The sequence below is a fragment of the Dendropsophus ebraccatus genome, chromosome 7 (assembly GCF_027789765.1).
Source record: "Dendropsophus ebraccatus isolate aDenEbr1 chromosome 7, aDenEbr1.pat, whole genome shotgun sequence".
NCBI lineage: Eukaryota > Metazoa > Chordata > Amphibia > Anura > Hylidae > Dendropsophus > Dendropsophus ebraccatus.
This window is the reverse complement of record NC_091460.1, coordinates 71930798-71953433: the sequence shown is the minus strand read 5'-3', so window position 1 is coordinate 71953433 and position 22636 is coordinate 71930798. Positions and strand designations below refer to the sequence as shown.

The following is a 22636-nucleotide window of genomic DNA, read 5'->3' as shown; positions in this document are numbered from 1 at the left end:
GTGAGAACCCACCTGAAAATCAGGATTAGGAAACTACTAACACAGTCCAAATGTTCCCGGATATCCCCCTTTCCAGCACCATACATAGCATAGATATAGAATGTCTAGTTTCTCTACAAATCATAGACGGGGAATGTTTGCACATTGCAAAGTTAAAACAGTTTTCCTGAAGATTTTTTTTTTTCTAGTGATTTTGGATCAGCCAAAAACAACAAGCTCAGACGTTCGCTAATGCAGTAGAAGCACATTCCTCTGTGTGTAAAAGTTGCCAGAAAACCAGAGTTAGGGAAGAAGGCCACGGCTTGAACGACTCCTTCGAGAGACCCAAGAAACAACTTTTATTTTCTCTTTGACACTGTTGATTCTTCAGTTTGTAAGGGCTTAGGCTAAAAAAAAGTGTATAATCCACTATAAATATTTAGAATCCACTCTACTTGTACACTGCACACTTGGTTCAGAATGATTCAGTATGAAACAATGAAAGTCCAATAATTTTTTTTTTTTTTTTTTGCTTTGTTGTAACTTGTTGTAACAAGGGTGTACTAAAATGAAAAAAAACAAAAAACAACAATCCAAAAAATGTTATTACTTCTTAACCTGCTTAATGCCTCTCTTTTTGCCCTTGAAAGTCAGCAAACATATCCAGAGGTCCCCATGCATCCTGTATATATCAGAGTAAATTGGCCAGTAGGTGTACTTTTTTATACTAGAAAAACACTTTTCTATACAGATACAGTAAAGGAAAACCATATGCCTTATGAAGTAATTTTTAGTTTTTGGCCGGCATATGCCACTGTATGCCTATGTAGTGACATATGTCAGAGTTTTTTTCTCCAATGGTATCCATTGGGAAATACACTAAACGTATAGCTCTGATGAATGTAAGCATTGAAGGGTGTGCAGAGCCGTATTGGGAGTTATGGTATTATGATATATTTTAAGAAAACCTGTGGTGTTCGGTTTCCTTAGTCTGATTTGCATGGATGGCGTTTGCACGAGATGTGATGTGCCACAATATGCAGAAATGTGTTGTCTGAACTCTGTGGAGCAAGGAAAATAAACAAATGTCTGACAGCTGAAGCCTGCTGTAACATTCTAATGACAATGGCTTCTTGTGAGGAAGTTGATGTAGCCTTTGTCTGTAGTGACATTCAAACTCTGCAACAAGCGATCTTTAGGGGACTGCACCAAGAAATCAGCACTCAGCGGTGACATCCCAGCAAGACCTGTCCACTCTGCCAGTCTCAAGTGTTTTCATCACTTGTCTTCTCAAAAAGTTGAGTGAATTTATTACCTGAGTACCCTCAAGTTATTTATCTTAAAATATAGTATTGTAGATCTGTCAGTTCGGGTTGTGGCAGCACATAGGTCAGGTTTGACATGTCACTGTTTAGCAAATTTTTTCTTTCTTTTTTTTTAAAAACTGGATTTATTCATATTTCCCTCATTTGAAAACTAAATTAAAACTCTTAGGTTCCCAAAAGTAAGTTAACTCCAACAGTTATGGTAGGATCAGTCATTTCTCTAATGTAAGTTAGGGCCTCCTGATGAAACCAGGACAAATGAAGAAAGGGATGAGAAGGATCCCAAGAAGATAGCGTCAGTCTGCTGCCGCCGCACCGTGGAGCGGTGGCAGCAGTTCGCTGCTATCGTGATGACATCGTGCATGTTGGCTGGTCATTGTCCTCTATTACACAAAGCGATTATCGGCTGTAATGGTCGGTATCGGCCAAATACAGCCGATAATCTCTTTGTGTAATAGGGCAAGAAGGGTGGGGAAGACAGAGGGACCATGATAACTCTGAAGACAAGAACCTAAATACTGGGGGGCACAAAATGGAGCAGGCCCTACATAAGACACATTTAGATTTTTTAGAAGTTAACATTATTATTCAGCATATACCTCTTATTCTGGCCCTGTATTACATTTTACAGCTTATGGAAGATGACAAATAGCACTAAAGAGTTCATAATGAGTATAATGTGTAAATAATGAGGCTCTTTTTAGTTAGAGCAAGAGTGAAAGGGAATCTGTCACTACCTTCTGGGACACAAAACTGCATGTATTTATGCCTACACTATGATGATCATTTCTTTTAGCTGCGATGTGTCCAGAATACACATTGCACTGATGAAGCTGTGGACACTGCAACCTGCTCCATTGCACATGAGTAGTGAAGCGAGGTGTACTGTCCACAGTTTCATCAGCTCAATGTGCATGAACCTAAAGCCAGGACAAGTCTTCCTGTACATTTTAATAAAGAAAGAACATCGGAACTGGTGGAATTAATGTAGGCAATGTTGAGGCACTGAACCACAGCTGCATAAAGACATATAGTAGACTAAATAGCTGAAAATGCAGTCCTATTGGCAGGAGCATGTTATCTAGCAGGAGGAGCTCAGGAGGTTGATTATATTGTTTGAAAAGTTCCAGGACAACTTATCACTCTGGTCTAAGTAGTCAGATGGGCGGTCAATGATTGACTGCTAAACGTGCATGTAGACAGTTGCCAGTAAGTGAGTAGCACCACCTACGTGACTACTAGGTCCAGAATCAGCAGAAGTGTACATAAATAAATATCAAGTTATCTAAGAACATTTCCCACATAACTATAAATCAATCTATAACATGATGTCTGCAGAGTGGGCTGCATTGTCAGCATGACAGGTTCCCTTTAGGTCTTACATTTATACTCAAAAGATAACGTGAGGGTCGGGAGAGAAATGTTTCAGTACTATTTTTCCTGCACTTTATGCATAGACTAGAATAGATTGATTGTTTTATTATTTCCTCATTACCTTTTTCTTTCTGCCCAGAGGTCATGTTGCTTTGTTTGTTTTGCTGGTTCGCTCCTCTTTCCATATGGGAATTTGTTGGGGTGGCTACACATCGTATATATCCATTGGCCAAAGTCAATCAATTTTGACAGTACTAGTCGATTGTCTAATGTGTGTGTGAATGTCCTGATCTTCTGCGTGGGCAGTGTCCAGTGGGAAGTCGGGTCAGGCAGGTTGAATTTCAGCATAGCCTACCTGTGCTCCTATGGCAGAGTCCAGCAGTATCTTATCCCTCTCTCCTCCTTGAAAACACATACATGCTAAGCTCTGAGATGTTCATGGAAGGAATACTTGTGGGCTGACAGCTATCTAGTGTGTATGGGAAGCCTTAATGTCATGATAGAATAAATCCAATAGCACTGTATAGATGAAAGGTGAACAGTTATGGTGGGATTACTAGTGTCAGCATAGCTACAGCTGACAGGACGTGCCAGGGCTTAATGTTACAGTACCTGACAGTTTTCTTATATCTAATATAATATATTGTGCTTTTAGGTCCTTTATAGAAAGACTTATGGTGGCTGGGCCATGGTAAATTAAATCAGGATATCTAGGTGGAATTAGGGCCTCAGACAGTGAGTACATTTCACAGTCTGGGGGAAGTAATTCAGTCAAGGCAGATACAGACAATCTGATAGGAAGCCTATCAGACTAATATACAATGCATTCCAGTCTAGTAGCACATTATCATCCCATGTTCATACTTTATCTCCTCACTTCCATTTTCCGATCTCTGGCCCATCCTGCTCTGCTGTCTGTGAAAGGTGATGTGGCCCAGAAGCAGAGACCAGAGCTGTTACATGAGCCCCCGAGCTACAGACATACAAAGTAATGGTCAGTCTCAATCATCACGCCAGATAGTAGTCTGAACTGTGTAATATATCCATCTTCTACAACCAATCCACCTTTAAGACACTGCAAAGCTTCTATAATATAAAGCACATGGAGTTATAAAATTCTAATTTTTGTTCAGGTTAAATCTTTCAAAACAATGATAACCCTACCTTTAACCCCCTTGCTGCACCAGTCAGTAATAGTACAACCTTGTAGGAGGTTAGTTTCAGCTCCAGGACATATATACTGTATGCTGACCTGCTTCTGATGCTTATTGTTTACACAAACAGTGTGGGAGCCGCAACTAGACTGTTAGCTGATAGCTGACAGTTTAGTGTAACTGCCACTGGACCCCCAGAGGGGTCCAGCACCGACAATCGCCGATATTGGTGGATCGGTTACGGTCTTTGGTGTGGTAACAAATACATAGGATTACATTGGAATCTATGGAAAGAAAATGCTATATGAAAATAACTTTTCACTCTTATTTTGCAGTTATTACTGTGAAATGCCCAAAGGGTTAAAAAAACTGCATGAATGACAATTTGAATACTTGAAAGGTGAAGATTTCAAAACGGGGTAATTTATGGGGGTTTCTAGTATACAAGACTCTAAAATATACTCGAAAACTAAACTGGTTCCTAAAGATTTTCTGAGTTTAAAATTTTCACGAAAAATCGCTACTAAACATTTACGGCCTCTAATATTCTAAGGCTGGGTTCACACTAGTCAGTCAGTATTGTGGTCCTCATATTGCAACCAAAACCAGGAGTGGATTCAAAACACAGAAAGGATCTGTTCACACAATGGTGAAATTGAGTGGATGGCCGCCATTTAATGGCAAATATTTGCTGTTATTTTAAAACAACGGCTGTTATATTGAAATAATGGTCGTTATTTACTGTTATATGGTGGCCATCCACTCAATTTCAACATTGTGTGAACAGAGCCTTTCTGTGTTTTTAATCCACTCCTGGTTTTGGTTGCAATATGAGGAATACAATACTGACTGAAATATACGTAGTGTGAACCCAGCCTTAAAAAGTAAAACCATGTTCATCAAATGCTGCTAATATAAAGTAGATATGTTATAGATATGAATTAATATATGCAGTATTAGGCTATGTTCACACTACGTAAAACTACGGCCGTACTTCTCGCCACAGAACTACGGCCGTAGTTTTGCGGTGTGTAACAATGCCTTGTTTTCAATGGGATGGCCGCATGGGATCCTGGCCGGAGCGCATACGATGTGTGTACCCTCTGTCGGGGATCCCAATGCGGCGCCGGAAAAAACTGACATGTCAGTTTTCTGCGGCCGGAATTCAGTGAATTCCGGCCGCAAAAAGCCCTGTCAGTTCACACAGTGAAGCAAGCAGCTCCGGCCGCTCGCTTCACTGTGGGCTATGGAAAGCTCTGATGCGGGCGTGCTCTGATGCGCCCGCATCAGAGCTCCGCGGCCAGAAAGATCAACCCAATCCGGGCTGAGACCGGCCGTTCTGTGACCCGGACGGGGTCACGGAACGGCCGGGTGTTCACGTAATGTAAACATAGCCTTACTCTTTCCCTTATTGGCAGAGACTTTCAAATACAGAGAAATGCGATTTTTCTATGGCATTCTAAAGGTATCAACCCAAATTTACCAGTAACATAAAGTAGGATATGTCACGAAAAAAACAATTTTGGAATCACAAGGATTGGTAAAAGCATTCCAAATTTATTGATGCATTAAGTGACACATGTCATATTTGAAAAATTTGGCTGTGTCCCCTAAGGCAGTGATTTTTAACCAGTGTGCGGCGAAACATGGTCGGGTGTGCCGCGGGGAAAATTCCCCAAACTATGGTGCCCCTGTGTTTTGTTCCCTGGCAATGCGCAGCGATCAGTGGCGGATTATAATGTGGGCAGTTTTGGCGGCCGCCCGGGGCCCGATGCTCCGGGGGGGGGGCCCATGCCGCCGCCCACATTATTAGTTTGCAGCACGTCACTTTCAGTGCCCAGCGGGCCCCTGAGTGATGTGCTGCTGTGGTGTGCGCTGTCCCTGGAGTCCGGATGTCGTCTGCTCCGCTCTTGCGAGCCAGATGTGGCTCTTTTGATGGCCGCATCTGGCTCGCAGATCGCCCCGCTGCTGCTGTTCGCCTCACCTACTGGCCGCCTGTAGCGCCCTGACGTGCTCCTCCTATCCAATCAGCGGAGACCGGGAGCATGGTGCGCTGCGGCAGGCCGTGATGCATGCATCCAATCAACGTGTGCGCTACGGCCCGTCGCAGCGCACCACGCTCCCGGTCTCCACTGATTGGAGGAGCACGTCCGGGCCCTACGGGAGGCCAGTAGGTGAGGCGGACAGCAGCGGCGACCATCTCGGAGGAGGTGAGGAGGAAGGGGGGGAGAGAAACCTGGGGATGGGGGAGAGAAACATGGGGATGGGGGAGAGAAGCATGGGGGAGAGACAGGGACAGGAGCATGGGGGAGAGAAACCTGGGGATGGGGGAGAGAAACCTGGGGATGGGGGAGAAACAGGGGAGAGAAGCAGGGGGGAGAGAAACATGGAGATGGGGGAGAGAAGCAGGGGGGGGGGGGTAAGTTTGGTGGAGAGAAGCAGGGGGGAGAGAAGTATGGTTGAGAGAAGCACAGTAGAGAAGTATGGTGGAGAGAAGCACAGGAGAGAAGCATGGGGGAGAGAAGCACAGGAGAGAAGCAGGGGGGAGAAGTATGGTGGAGAGGAGCACAGGAGAGAAGCAGGGGGAGAAGTATGGTGGAGAGAAGCACAGGAGAGAAGTAGGGGGGAGAAGCACAGGGGGAGAAGAAAACAGGCCCAGTAGTTTACTTTAGTGAATTAACATTAAAGAATCACCCAAAGAGCAAACTCTTGATATATTATTAGTAGTGTAAAAGCAACAAGCTGGAGTGTTCAGCTCATAAAGCAGTTGTAGTCAGTGTCCCATTCACAGACCTCCTCTGCATGCTTGATAGGGGAATGTAATATCCGTACAGTCCTGCATTAAGTGACGTCTGCTGCTCTTATACCAAGTTATTTATGTACTTGTCTTCTACATTGTTGTGGGTGGAGGGTAGCACAATAGAGTTATATGCTATTGCCTAATAACATACATGTTGGGATATTGAAGTCTGTGTTTATTTCAATTAGAAACACGTGTCCTCTAATTGTCAATTACGCTAGTATTTTAGCATGTTACTGGAAGCACGATCCGCCATAAAAAGCACACATTGTACCGTGACTTGTCTTCCACTCTGTTACAGAATTTTAATAATTTCATTGCCTTGTATTTTGCAGTGTCTCCCTCAATTATTTGCTAAACCTTAGCCATTGCATTTACTGATGTAGAGATAAATGTGCCTACAGCCCACAGCTACATCTTGTACTATAAAAGCTGGAACTACAGAAAGTCCACAAAACTGCCCTGAAAACCTGCTGTAGGGAACAAATCTCTCCTCTTCATATCATAGATCCTAATCACATCTTGGAAACATAGGTTTTATTTTTTATATTTTGTGTGTGTGTGTGTTTATCTCAATCCATGTATTTAATTTACACCATAGAAAACAGTAGCAGAATACTCAGTTACATGATTAGAGATGAGCGAACCTCGAGCATGCTCAAGTCCATCCGAACCCGATCGTTCGGCATTTGATTAGCGGTGGCTGCTGAAGTTGGAAAAAGCTTTAAGGTTGTCTGGAAAACATGGATACAGCCAATTACTAAATACATGTTTTCCACATAGCCTTAGGGCTTTATCCAACTTCAGCAGCCACTGCTAATCAAATACCAAATGATCGGGTTCGGATGGACTCGAGCATGCTCGAGGTACGCCCATCTCTATACATGATACAACATAGTACCACACATGACTGTTTTCCTTTTAAAGTGATGAGTCTTTTTTTTTGTAGAACCATTCTATATTATGCAATGCCCTTAACAGTAATATTTAGTGTACATTTATTTTCCATTTATGAGGTAACACCGTTGTGCCTGTACCTGTTTGGACCTCGGCACGGTCCTTGCCTTGTGGTATTCAGCCAAGACTAGACCCTTAGCCATATTTTGTATTTGAATTTTATGTTTTATTTGCACCAGTTTGAACACTGTCTAAACAGAGATTTACTCCTGCTTTGCTAATTGATTTCTTACCACACCAATCTCTTTCCTGCTAAGTTTCCATTGGCCACTTAACAGTTAACCTCTGTTTTGCTTAGGTGATTGACATCTGGTCTTTCCACTTTGCCGTGTCAATTTGTTTTCTGTGTGCCTGGTTCAATTACATAGGAGTTGTTGCCTCAGGCAAAATACCTTTATTTACCCAATAGTTAAAACGTAACTTTTATTTGAGAGTTTCATCAGATCCCTGACGTTATCAAAGTACATTGGCAATGTACTTTGATAACGTCAGGGATCTGACGAAACTAGTCAGGAGGAACGGCATGGCAGTTTTAGATTAGGTCATCCACGCCAACTAGTTCAAACAAACTACTATTTTAATTAAATATTTATGTAAATAAATGTTGTACACTGGTGGTTCATTTTAAGGTATCTCAAATAAAAGTTACGTTTTAACTATTGAGCAACAACTTCTAACTAAAAACAATACCTCCCAATAGGTAGGGATCTCCACCTCTAACCTGGTTCAATTACATGCTGGACTAGGACTCTGACTGCCTATAAAGTGTTCAAATGCCCAGTAGTCTTGGCTAACTATTAGTCTCAGTTGAGCTTGCTTATTTCCTATGTCCTTGTTTTCTTGTATTCCTATTTCTGGCTTAACTGACCTCGGCTCTGACTACCCTTTTTGGAACTCTGACTTTAAACCACACTACTGCATGTGTTTGACCTTGGCCTTTCTATTGGTTTGTCTCTGCCTCTGACTTTGTTCCTGTTTTGGCTCTCTTGGTTTTGGCACTGTCCATACTCTTATCCCTTGGTGTTTGTCTGTCTTGTCTGCGTTTTATGTTGACTACTTTTGGTGCAGGTTAGGGATGTTCACCAAGTTGCCAGCAGTTACCTAGGACTGTCTGAGGCAAGTAGGCAGGGACAGCTGGGATGGGCTGCGAGCAGGGATCACCGTACATGTCCTCCCTGTACCCATTTAGGTATTAAGTTACAGCCTAGCCTGATAAATGCATGTCTAGAGAGGAAACTAGCACTGAGATCATTTTATGTGGCTAGGAAACTGTTGGGCCACTTCATCAGTTCCTAGGTGTAACTGCAACCTCTACATCTTAGATATATAATAAAAATGCAAACAGGACAAAAGAACACTAGACAAAATAATTTCTGACTGGCTGTATTGTAGGTACAAAAATGCATCCCAGTAATGGTGTTAAAATAGGGGGGTAAAACTGCGGACCTCCAGCTGTTGCAAAACTTTAATCCCCATGATTGCTGCGCAGCAGTAGCTTTCGCTTTGGCTGACCGGGTATGATGGGAATTGTAGTTGGAGGGCTACAAGTTTTACACCCCTGTATTAGAAGATCAAGGCCTAAAGCAAGCTTTAGAAGCTGTAAGATTATGGGAGTTTCAATCCTTTTCTTATTTTTTTTTAACGTTAGAATCAATTCTTCTTTTGTATATAAGAGGACGGGAATCAGTCCTGAATATGGTGAGGGAGAATATTCCAGAATATAGATTTGTACCTCCTGATGCCTACACTCTACAGTCCCTGCTCACTTTGTATGAAGTAGATATAAAAGAAAAACATTGCTTTCCCCGTACTCCAGTGTTGCATAGCAGATCAATAGATGCTTTCAGAGAGTTTAATATGACAGTGATTACTTTATTTTCAGAGAATTGAATATAGATCTGTGCAATGATTTTATTTCCTGGCTCTCGTAGCTGCAAGAGGTGGGGATAGGAGTTTTTGTCTTGGTGTTTTTGTTTGCACATTTGTCTTACTTATACCTTTCTTTCTTCATTTTCTCATGATATTTGTATTGCTCTGGATTTGATTCCCATAACAACGTGAGGGGAAGCTTTTCTATGTGATAGAACGTCCTGCATCGATGTACTGTAGTGTAAGTGCAATAGGCTTGTTGTTATTTTCTGTAGTATATTTACTGGAGCACCAAATGGGTTATTCCTAGACTGGTTTAGTGTCTATCAAGGGAGATGGAAATTGTAGCCTGAAACCTTTTTCTACATAGCTAACTTTAAATAAAGCAGAGATGTTGTGCTCCACAAAGCTCACATTGTTAACCTCATGTAATTATTAAACACTTGTTTAATTTTACTCATCACTTCCAAAACTGGAAGTGCAGGAGCTGAGAAGACAGCTGGTTAATCTCTTAAAAGTTTCGATTCCTGAGATAGCAGGGGGCAATATGTCTTCTTAATTAAGTAAATCTTTGTTTAGGGAACTGCTTAAAGGGCGGAATTCTTAAACAGGGCTATTTGGATTTGTGATAAGGTCGATGTCAGACACCACTGAGCAGTGTAAAGCATTGCTTCTGTGTGTCTGTGCGCACAGCACATTGTACAGGCCTGATATGAATATAAAAAAATCTATAATGTGTATGAGTCAGCCCATCCAGGGATAGAGAGAGTTTTATCTATAAACATCTAAAAGTCTCTTTAACCTCAAAATCTAAAGCTTTAGCCTGCTGAATCTGACGCTTAACTCTTTGGGGATGCGGCTCTGGTAAGATGAGGCATTTACCTGGTGCTCTATCAAAAATCACAGCATGAATCAGGATATCATGAAAACAATATACTATTCTAATTAGGTTGCTGATTAACACGTTGGCCACATGTAGAGGTAAGCGAATTTCCAAAAATTTACTTTGGGTCCGATTTGTTAGAGCTTGCTGTCAGATTCACTTTGTTTTGAAGTGAATGTCCCCTGAGGTCCTGGGTTCAAATCCAGCCAAGAGTAACAAATTTATGAAGTTTGTACTGTATGTTATCCTAGTATTTGCATGGGTGTAGTTGAACATTCACAATATTGAGCTCCCAAATAGAGCCATTGAATTTTAAGGTCACCATGTTCCTTCAATACTGATGGCCAAACAGTTATCTGGCCCCTGTCCTCCCCATATACAGGAGCGGCCAAGTGCTCCTGCGTTCTCTATGGTAAAAGGAGGGGCCTCTCCTTTAAGTTGAACTGCAATTGCACATTGGAAACATTGAAGGGGGGGGGGTAATCTTCACTCTATTAATTCTAACTTTTTTATTCTGTTTGCACACTTTTTTGCTATTTTTTTGCATCAGACTCATGTAGGTGCATTATAAAAAATAACACACACTACTTTTAGCGTGCAAATTTTCATTCAGATATGTAATGGAACAGGAAGAACAAGCACAAAAAAGATAAGTCTTTTAGTTAGTGGACATCCATGTTGGCCTCACCTGATCTGACCTAAGAAAATGCCAGACACATGGTTTTCCAGAGCAAACAATTACACAGTGTATTGTAACCACTTTGTTCATACTATGCAAACTGCTTAACTGTAATTCTTAGCTGTAGAAGTGCAATAAACAGGCCTAACTGGTAACATATTTAGGTTTCATCCAGTTGTTTTACTGAGCTTTTCTTTAAAAAGACAAACAAATCCTTGACCTGCCCCTTAATATTAGCTCTCATGAGATCTCATGACTTGTCTGCTGTATTTGTTAATCTGCTTGCATCATTTAAAGGGGTAGTCTGGAGAAGAAAAATTGCTAATACATTGGTTTAACAAAGTTAAAGAGGTTTTCCATGCAAAACTATAGGGGACAATTAAGAGATCATTGGGGGGATCTGACCTCCATATCCGACACTGATCTCCGTATCGGTAATCGGCTCCTTTGTTATGAATACAGCGGCGGGTACGACATGTGACCAGTTGCTCTATTCATCCCTATAAAATATCCAAAAAGAGCTAAGTACAGCACTCAATCCTCTTCTGTGATCAAGCACTGTGCTATACAGAGCAGGCCCCATTCCCCCCCGTGTACTGTACATTCTTATATACAGTACTGGAGGATGGATGTTGACATGTTTGCCTGTGTTGCCTCTTGGGTCTTCCTCCCAGCCCTCCTTCTCTAAATTGATTCCCCCTGGGTAGATCATCCTCTTTGATGCTGGCAGAATTCAGCACACCATTACTCTCCGAAGCGGCACAGCCACACTGCCATGGCTACTTTGTCATTGCACCTTTAGAGAAGCAGTGCAGGGAGAAAAACCCCCAGAGGCAACGTAGGCCTAAGGCTTGGATATTCTTGGCCCTGCCTCTTTGACACTGCGCTGCCAGATTGTAAGATGTTTTTTTATGAATACAAATGATAACAGTTGTTTGAGGAGGGTGGTCGCGGGGGTATTCAGACTCACTTTAATTGGTACACGGTCTAAGATTTATCAAATATATTGCAAGGCATGTTCATTATAATAAATCTGGTACAATTCACTCCAGTTATCTCCTTTATTTAGAGTGACATAAGATACTCCATTCTTAGTAAATGGGGGCCACTTTTGCGTTTTCAGACAATGTGCAGACTGTAGGGTTTTTATAGGCACACAAATCTTTTTCGTCTTCACACTGGTGTTTGTGCGACCAGTGCAGGTCACAGAGCTCTTTATTTATAAGGATACATAGCTGCTGGCCAGACTTGTCTTTTGGATTGTCCAGTGGCTTTTGCATTGTTTTTCCAATAAGCTAATGATCATGATAAGTTTCTTGGTAAACATGCTCTCTGGCAGCAGGAGCTCTCATTAGGACCTCGGACAGCCCATAATACAATCAATATGTCTGGTGTGCCGTGTAGTATTTTAAGCCCCGCCGTCGAGTTGGAGTTGACTGTAAGTTCACAGTCTATGCAAATATGCTTTCATCTATTCTTAAGGATATAAAACTTCCACTTATAGGAACTATTACCAATAAACAGACAAATGCTTACTATTTGATTTCCATACTACACAAAGATATTCTACTTATTTGAGTCCCACATTATTATGTTAGTAAGCTTATATATTCAGATATTTTTAATAATGCATTGGTCACAATGAACTCCGAGCATGTTCTCAGTGAGTTTTGTTCTTGATAGTCTTATTCTATTTTGCCCTATAGGAAAGCATTTATATTCCAGAAATTATCTTTATTTAAGAATGTTTTGGCTGAAGTCAATTCATGAATACTTTTCTGATTGAGTGCATGAAAAATAAATGCATTTTTATTGCATTCATATATGTATGACTCTTTTGTGAATGTTAAAACATTACTTAAGGAGTGGCCAATTTAAAAGAAACGTTGTAATATGCTATATGTTAATACATAAAGGGCCTCTTCACTTATCATAAGATAAACAGATCGCTGCTCCATACTGATGAAGGGCAACACCCCAAAACAGCTGTCTGTGGATGGATACCTGGCCTTGTTTTTTCCCTTGCCATTACATTGACTTATAGGGCCACTTAATATGGTGGTTTTGGTGCTTTCCTTACAGGAGTCACCCCTTGGCTGGGTCCTTCCCAGAGGGATATCTGGCTAGTCCTGTGTTTCCAGGCTCTTTGATTAAGCTCCACAGGCTCCCCTTTTGCATCTTCACTTATCAGACTCTTCTCCACTCCCCACCGACTCCTTCCCACTCCTAGTTCAATGATAAAGACAGCCTATCAATATACTGAAAGACCAGGTTGCAGCTGCAGTCCATAAAGGATGGAGGAGGCAAAATAAGGAGTTTCTGTAGAGAGTCTGAGGCACAACAGACACTGCTTTCTCCCCTGCCAGAACAGGCTTCACACAGCTCCAATTTCCATAGCAGAAAGCTTCTAGGTTTGATGACGTCACAGGCCTGCTCCACCAATCAAGTACTGCGGCACTGTCCCCTCTCATCCTCTGGCTGAGTGGGCCTTTAAGTCACATTCCCCTACATCCCTGCTGCAATGAACACTGGAGCTGTGTGTCCCTGGTGCCGGCAAGGGCTAACTTTCTTATGCCATGTGGGTAATTTATACTGACTGACCTCATAAATTTAAAACATATTAGGGATCATTCATTGGCTGCAAACATCTAGCCCATTAAAGTTTATTGGCCACTCGGTGACAAGTTGGGCAACATCCTTTTTTGACTGGATGCCATTTAAAATGGGGCTGTAATTTCAGTGGGAATGCTGCCTATGCAACTATACCTATGAATATAAGGGTTGTTCTTATCATGTTTATGGGCTCCCTTTAATGTACTGTATCCACCGTGACATACACATTTATTGAACGCTATGATGGATACCATACAGTACCTCTGTCATGCCAACAGATCAACATGTCAAAAAAGGAAAGGAGAGTATATACCACTATACCACATGGTGTATACGTTCTTTTTTTATAATAATTGGCCAATTCATTTCTAAAGGTATTGTGATGAATGTTATACATTAGCAAAGATGTATGTTTTCTACATATTCTTCTCTACATTACTTTATTAGGCTATTTAACCCTATAAACAACATGTAAGCTGGGGGCTTTCTGGGATACACGCTAAACATACATGTTGGGTGCGATGTGACTAGTCCCTAACAGGTGAAGGCAGCTCTTTGGATTGTTCCATTCTCTAAGCACGCAGCCATGTTTTTTACTTACCCTCTAAATAGTTGTGTTTGTTAGCTGCGCGTGTTGATTGATGGGGACAGATTTGCCTCCTCATTAGAAATGCAGCTGCCTCGCCATTCCATTGCTGCTTTTAAGACTCATTTAATGATAATGTTTGGTCTCTTTGCAGTAGAGCTGCTGTTACGGCTATTTTTTAAATTGTTATTAAGCAATTAGGAGAAGGAACCTGCCGACTTCAATTTTAGCCTTGAAACATTTTTTTTAACTGAGGAAATAGCTTAACCCTTTCTTTAAGAGGGCAGCAATACTAAATATTTATATTTGTATTTTTGCAAGGCTTTGGCATACATAATGAGCTACATATATAGCTGTCAGCGATGCAGGGCTTCTAAGAGTTCTCTGTCTATTTTGCTTACTTTCAAAGTCACTGTGACCCTCCTAAAGCAAAGTATTTTTTTTTTCTATTAATGGCATCTCAGTTTGTCTCATCCTAGTTGCAGGTCCAGTGATGCCATAAGGAAAAGTTAAAAACATAAAACTGGTATTTTAAAACATTCCATAAACAACTGCTCCCCTGGTATAATAATATTTATTATTATTATTATTATTATTATTATTATTATTATTATTATTTCTATTACATATTTATAACAACTAGTTATTTGTATTATCAATACGTCTATGTGGATAAAGAGCTACAGAAAATCTGAAGGGGAAAAAAAGAATTATTTTTGCCCTGTGAATGCCGATAGTAATGAGATTTCAACTATGGCTGGTAAGAAATAGCCTCCAGGATGTAGACAGGGATGTTGTGGGCAATTTCTATTAATTTGTACTCCACTCAGTCACTCCACTGATGTTTGATAAGAACATTGTAGTAAGGAACTGGTATGTAATTCCATAAAATAGTGTAGAAATAGGAGACATGGCCACTAATCTGTTGGGGTAACAAAGTCCAATGATTTAAAAAAAGAATAAATAAAGGGTTCAAATCACAGCCTAGGTTTTTTACTACCCCTCTATATTGTGTTCCATTTTACAACTACTTTTTAGGATGTGTACAGAGACATAGAAGTGCAGGACTCCCTCCTCTGTGTGTGGAGAGACCCCTCGGGCACCAGATGCCACTGCTACAGTATATCCGCACCTCCCATAGTTACACCTCTATATATAACATTTACATGTAAAAGTATACCACCTAAAATGAAGTGCTACCTAAATGTAAGTAAGCATTATAGGATAGTGCATTTATTCGTTTAATCACAAGAATTTTTACTTTGTTCTCTGCTGAGTCTTCTGGTCCTAGTTTTGTAATAATAATCTGTATTTCTGGATGTTAGCTATATAGATAGGTCCCCTTGTTAAACCACTTTATCTGTAAGTAAATCATGTGGTGGTCGTCCGTTATCCAAATTAGGAACAATTACTGACTTTTACATCTAAATTCAGCTACTAATGCAGAATAATTGATGCATTAGTAAAGCTACTCATGGCCACTAAGCCTGCATTTTGCATAATTGGACATGTGACGGGTGTTATGGGTAATGCTGTCTTTATCTTAAAGTTTTTAGGGGGTATTGGGTTTCAGTCTGTCAAAACACACCATGAAAGCAAACAGCTAGGAAGTTGAATGACCCTTTGGCCTAAAGTCCTATTATGTTTGGTGTTACGGTTTGTAGGGTCATACTAATCAGTGTTCATGATGAGTCTTCATTATTTTTACTGGGGTGTCTCACATTTTAATGGAACCTGAAGTAATTCTACGCTATGAACTCTACAGCTGTGACATGTTTTGAAAACGATAATGACACTGTATGTTTTTCAATAGAGACATGATAGAAGGGTGGGGATTGGGAGCCTATGTACATCAGATGAGACTTTGTGCTGAGTATATGGTTATGTCCCAGATAATTTATACATAGTGTTCGACCCATCCCTAGCGACAGCAATGATAAATTGACTTGTGAGAGAATGTGGCTGAAAAGAAACTATATTGATGCTAAAGCATGTTATATAACAAATAACATACAAATATATATATATATATATATATATATATATATATATATATATATATATACACAATGGTACCTTGGTTTAAGAGTAACTTGGATTGAGAGCATTTTGCAAGTGGAGCTCACAGTTTTTCAAAATTGTAACTTGGTTTAAGAGCATTGCTTTGGTTTAAGAGCTCCTTGTACTAGGTGGGAGGCGGAGCGGGGGGAGGATAGCAGGATCTACAGCACTGTAATCTAGCCCAGGAAGTCTCTGTCACCTTCCAAATCATAGCAGATCCACTTTAGGCTGGGGCTTGCATCAGGGGACAGGACTGTGAATGTAATCTCTTCATAGTTGTAACCCCTTTCTCCTCAGACAGAGAGTGCTGCATTTCTGTGCCCACATCTGCCCTGCTCATTCCTTCATGCTCCCTGCAGTGCCTGTTAGCCCTTGTGTTTCCTATTTTCTCCATTCCTGCTTAGTGTGCCTGCACTCACACTCAGCTATACACACTGCTGCTAAAATTTGCCTGCACTCACACTCAGCCATCCATACTGCTGTATAGAAATGTTTCTGTCACTGTTTTCCTGCACAGCTCTGTGATTCTCCCTTCCTGATTGGTCCATGCTGAACTCACACCCCTTCACCATTGGTGTCATTTGACCACACAGACCTCTGACAGCAGCCCTGCTCTCTATTTTAGCCTGTTGTACTATGCTACAGCAATATGAGGACCTGCAGTTCCATCCTGTATCTACAAGCTGCTGCTGTTTTTTCAGGTTTTTGCACTTACTATACATTATACTCCACGTGCAGATTGCTATACTGTACAGTAACAGTAATAGTAACAGTAACAGTAATATGACATATTTAGATGTTTCTCATTGTTTGTTTCATCTGTTCTACATGTTATTCAGAATTAAAACAAAAAACAAAAAAAAAAACATTATTTTTGGGGTGTGAAACCAATTGTCTGCATTTCAATGATTTCTTATGGAAAAAATTTGCTTTGGTTTAAGAGTGCATTTGGATTACAAGCACGGTCCCGGGACATTTTATGCTCGTAATCCTAGGCACCACTGTATATGGTTAGGGTTGGGTCCCTACTAGATGTCCCCATAGCTCACACTGGCACTACTGGTCCCAGGCACGAGAAGACCTCCAAAACAAAAATACGCAACCAAACACTGGTGCTCTGATGGTGCTCACCTATACATAGTACATAAGAATGCCAAATAAAGAGAGTCTTCAGCAGCACTGACCATAAAATGTCACCTTTAATTTCTGTCATAACACATAGCAGAATAATGAGAAATGCTAACTCCTGGCACACGACCATGTCACGCCCTACGGCGCTTTCCCAAGGTGCTGAGAAAGTGCCAGAAGGTGTGAAACGATTGTGAGTCGCAGTGAGCATTCCTCGTTATCCTGCTATGTGTTTTGTCAGAAAATAAAGATGACGATTTTATGGTGAGTGCCGATAAGGCCCTCTTTATTTTGGACCCTCTTAGATGTCCAGAAAATAATCAACTTGCCATTTGGTGGGGCTACACAACAGATGGATTATTCATGCAGGATCTTCTTCAGTCATCCATTGGCCATACATCCTATATTATGGCGATGGTTGTTAATTTTTTTAGCATGCCAAAAAGGCCATTAGTTGTCAAATAAGCTAGTATATCGGCTAGTTTATCGGCTGGTTCCTAGCCCTGTTATACTAGACGTTACTGGCCTGTTTGGCTGATAATCTTCCCAAGTATTTTGCTTTTAAATAGGTTAGGCATTTCTTGTTTCTGGCTAAACCTACAGGAAGTGTCATGAAAACACCACAAACCAAGACACTGGGTTTACTGTATGTTGTATGTCATATTTGAAGTTAAGCAATGTCTAGCTGCAAAATAATAAATAGAAAGATAACTAAAAGAAAATGATGTTAAACACCATGAGTAACAACATTAAAACACTAAAAGAAAAACTTTACTGGAAGTTGTCCAGTCCTTATAAATATATCATCATATACATTTTTACATTTTAGGCTATGTTCCCACACAGTATTTTGGTCAGTATTTTGCAACCAAAACCAGGAGTGGATTGAACCCAGAAAGGCTATGTTCACACACTTTGGAAATTTAGTGGGTGGCTGCCATTTAATAGCAAATAACTGCTGTTATTTTGAGATCATGGACATTATTTGCTATTAAATGACGGCCATCCACTAAATTTCCATAGTGTGTGAACATAGCCTTTATGGGTTTTCAATCCACTCCTGGTTTTGGTTTCAAAATACTGAGCACACATGCTGTGTGGGAACATAGCCTAAATATAAAACAGCATGCAATGCATTTACTGATCTGCAAAAAAAATAAAAAAAATCCACCATTAGCAAGGCCTTGGACATACATTGACTCTTTATTAATTCCAGGCAGCCGTCTGCTCTTTCTTATGCAGAAAAACCAGAAACAAATGTGATTTGTAACGAATGTTCAATGTGCATTTAATGCTTGAGATTTGGTGGCCACTTGTTCAATGTGAATTTCTTCTAGCTGGAATTCGACATTAACCTTAGAATTCTCTGCTTCATAGTAAAGGGCCGTTTTCTTTGCTTGTATGCTGCAATGCCCTGTCATAATTACACGTACGATGGAAGATGTTCATCTCTTTAGACAGCTCCACATTGAAGTAAACTATTGGAATTCTGCCGCTTCACCTCTGGTGAACTGATTACAAGAACATTACTATCAGTGCGTGGGTGCAGTATCACTCTCCACAGACATCATGTGGTTACTGAAAACTGTCAAATTCCTTAGTTGATACCCAAAATATCTCTCCTTTCTTTAAAGTCAATGTTCCTCGTCTAATGTTCCACTAATAACATGTCCAGGGGGAGGTGTGTGTGGGTGGGTGGGGGGCGAGATATAAATATATAGAGAAAAGAATACCTCTAACTTTTTCATTTAGTGATTAGATACCTTTAATGATCATACTTTACTATATCTACTACTCTGCTATCTCTACTTTTCTGTTTTTTTTTTTTTTTTTTACTTATTGGTGGCGTTTAAAGAAATATGTTTTTTTTTTATCTGTATCTATTTTCTTATTGTATTTTATCTAATTATTATTAAAAAAAAAAATAAAACATTATGATGGGGTCAGCCATGTTGCCTGAGCATTTTTTCAGCATTTAGACATATGCTTTACAGCAAGCCCCAGGGACATAGGCCCAATTGATTGTCTCAGACCCTGTTCACTAAATTGGGAGCATATAGGCCCTGTTAAAATGAATGATTATCGGCCTTACTTGGACGATAACAGACTAATCAGACTGATAATCATTTACTGTAATAGCACATGTTGTCCGGCTTATTCCAGCCATGAATGTAACTGTTCATCCTACAATACTTATAGACATACTCAGACAGAGGAGGAATAAGATGCAGTGCAGTTCTGAAAAAGAAGTGACAGTAGCCTGAAGAAAAATACCTACAGGGTGAAGAAAAAACTCATTGTGCCATAATACAATATATATTTATATGTTATTATATATATATATATATATGTGTGATGAGCGAATACTATTCGATCGAATAGATATTCGATCGGACAGTGAGATATTCGAATATTCGATATTCGTACGAATATCCCGCGAATATTCGATAAATATTCGATAAGCGTTCAAATCCCCCCGCTTCTAGTGTCACCTTCCAAATGATCAAATAGATGTTTTTCACTAATCGAATACTTGTTCCCATAGACTTTAAAGGGATCGAATATTTGATCGAATATTCGAATATTCGCGGGATATTCGTTCGAATATCGAATATACGAATATCTCACTATTCGCTCATCACTAATATATATATATATATATATATATATATATATATATATGTATATATCCATAATTACAACATCAATCTTTTTAAAAATAATAAGAGCATTGTATAAATAATACAGTCCTACAAAACCCAATAATTATATAAAGGGCTATGGTGGTTACCTCTGGATGGTGATGGCCTGGGACGTATGCCCTTTCAGCATATAATTCAGCTCTGCCTCTAGGCACCGTCATTGTGTCTTCTTCTGTTACCTCATTACATCTTAGATTCCCATTTGTTGTTTTTTTTTAATTGGTAGTAGAGTAGGTGAGAGTCATTTAGCAAAACTACTAAATTGAACCCATGAAGACCACATTTTAGGAATTACATTATTTCATTATTAAAAATGGAAAAGAAGGGTGTCCTATAATGCATGAATTTTGCACATTGTGACTTTAGGGCTACGTTATGTTAATTAGCCTGTTCGAGAACCGGGGCAGTCCTTTACCCCTCAATGCTCTATAACGGCCAACCATCCATACCTCTAGCTAACCCCCTAATAAATAATGAGCTGACCCTCTGCAGTGATGTCAGATTTTTTTCATTGTCTTGCAGACATATATTAACTGCTTTATGCAAAACTTAGAGGGGGTTGTCCAGGCTTAGAAAACCATGGCCATTTTCTTCTAGAAACAGCTTTACTCTTGTCCTCAGTTTGGTTGTGGTTTTGCAGCTCAGTTCAATTTAAGTGTACTACCAAACACAACCTGGGGAACAGGGGTGGTGTTGTGTATACAAGGAAGTAGTTGTGTTTTTTTTCTTATGTTAGATAACCCCTTTAAATAGTAGGATGTTATACTAGATATGAAGTTTATGATCATCCAATCCAGTAGTGTGAAATATGTAGCAGGTTTCTTCTCTACTAAAGTCTAATAGTTTGTTCTTACTTTTGTCAAAAATATTACAACAAAAAAGAAAGCAGTAATTTACTTAAATCTATGGCCCTGATTTGCCTAGCCTCACGCACTTCACTTGCAACATAAATAACCTCCGGAACAAGATAAATGTATTTGTTTAGGAGACACTGATGGAGAGGGATTTTAGTGGGAGTCTGAACACAGAGCTCCCCATTCTAATTTTTCACTGTTCTGTCAGACATAACAAATAGCAGAAGAGCTGTATTTTACATGTCGCCCCCAAGTTCTTTTAAATATCAGTAAATCACTACCAAAAGAAGAAGCTCGCCACGAAGAAATGGGAATATGCTTCACTTAATATTTAAGGCTTCGGCATCACTTCTGTAAATAAACAATTTGTTTTATAGGACACTCTATTAATGGAGATGAGCAAATCATTAAAAGTTCTATTCTCCATTCTTCAAAATGTGAATCACTCCGACTTCCTGGCAATTTCAAGGCTGATTTGAAGGGGTTTAAAGGGGCTGCCTTAAAACTACTTTTGTCCCTATGTTCTATAGATGCAAATGAACATGGTAGAAGAAGGGTTCCCTCTCTATCAGACTCCAGTAGTGAATGTAATTGATCAGCTGATCACTGTGGGCACTTAAAGTGACTCTGTACCCACAATCTGTCTCCCCAAACCACTTGTACTTTTGAATAGTTGCTTTTAATCCAAGATCTGTCCTGGGGTCCGTTAGGCAGGTGATGTAGTTATTGTTTTAAAGGCAACTTTTAATCCTACAGCGCTCTGTCTAACGGCCGGGGCTTACATTTGTATATGCATTAGACTGGCACAACCTCTCCTTCCCTCCTCCCCACCCTCCTCATGATTAGGAATGCCCCAGGCAGATTGCTTCCTATTCCCCAGCTTTGTGTATAATAAACATGGGCTGGATCGTTAAGACACCTGTGCAAAGCTGAAACAGCAGTAAATGTTCCTGGATCATTCCTAATGCTGACGAGGGTGGGGAGGAAGGACTGAGAGGTGATGCCAGCCTAAGGGTATATTCAGACGGGCGGGCTCGCAGCGAGATTCTCGCTGCGAGCCCGGCAGGTCCTGTCAGTTCCCATAAACTACATACTTGCTGCGGTCTAAACGACTGCAGCGAGTATGTAATTATACCGCGCTTAACCCCTTCTACTCCCGCCGGCTCCCTCGCTGTAAGCAGCATACATTACCTGTCCTCGCTGCACGGGTCCGGCGTCCTGCTCTCCCGCCCGGCCAATCAGTGGCTGCGGCTGGGCAACACACTAATTGGCCGGACGGGAGAGCAGGACGCCGGACCCGTGCAGCAAGGACAGGTAATGTATGCTGCTTACAGCGAGGGAGCCGGCGGGAGTAGAAGGGGTTAAGCGCGGTATAATTACATACTCGCTGCGGTCGTTTAGACCGCAGCAAGTATGTAGTTTATGGGAACTGACAGGACCTGCCGGGCTCGCAGCGAGAATCTCGCTGCGAGCCCGCCCGTGTGAATATACCCTCATGCATATACAAATGCAAGTCCCGGCCGTTAGACACAGCGCTGTAGGATTAAAAGTTGTTTTTAAAACAATAACTGCATCACCTGCCTAACGGACCCCAGGACAGATCTTGGATTAAAAGCAGCTATCCGAAGGTACAAGTGGTTTGGGGGGTCAGATTGTGGGTACAGAGTCGCTT

The 22636-nt window shown here is 40.7% G+C and overlaps 1 protein-coding gene and 1 long non-coding RNA gene across 10 annotated transcripts in view; one reads left to right on the top strand and one right to left on the bottom strand.

Annotated features, from left to right (window-relative positions):
- LOC138797514 (uncharacterized) overlaps nucleotides 1–3964 on the bottom strand; it is a 37573-nt gene extending 33609 nt beyond the window's left edge. The window contains exon 1 of the long non-coding RNA XR_011363942.1: nucleotides 3843–3964. This is a non-coding gene — a long non-coding RNA (uncharacterized lncRNA). The remainder of the gene's footprint in view (nucleotides 1–3842) is intronic.
- Nucleotides 1–22636, top strand: part of TENM3 (teneurin transmembrane protein 3) — a 1065662-nt gene that overhangs the window by 644915 nt on the left and 398111 nt on the right. The window lies entirely within an intron of this gene.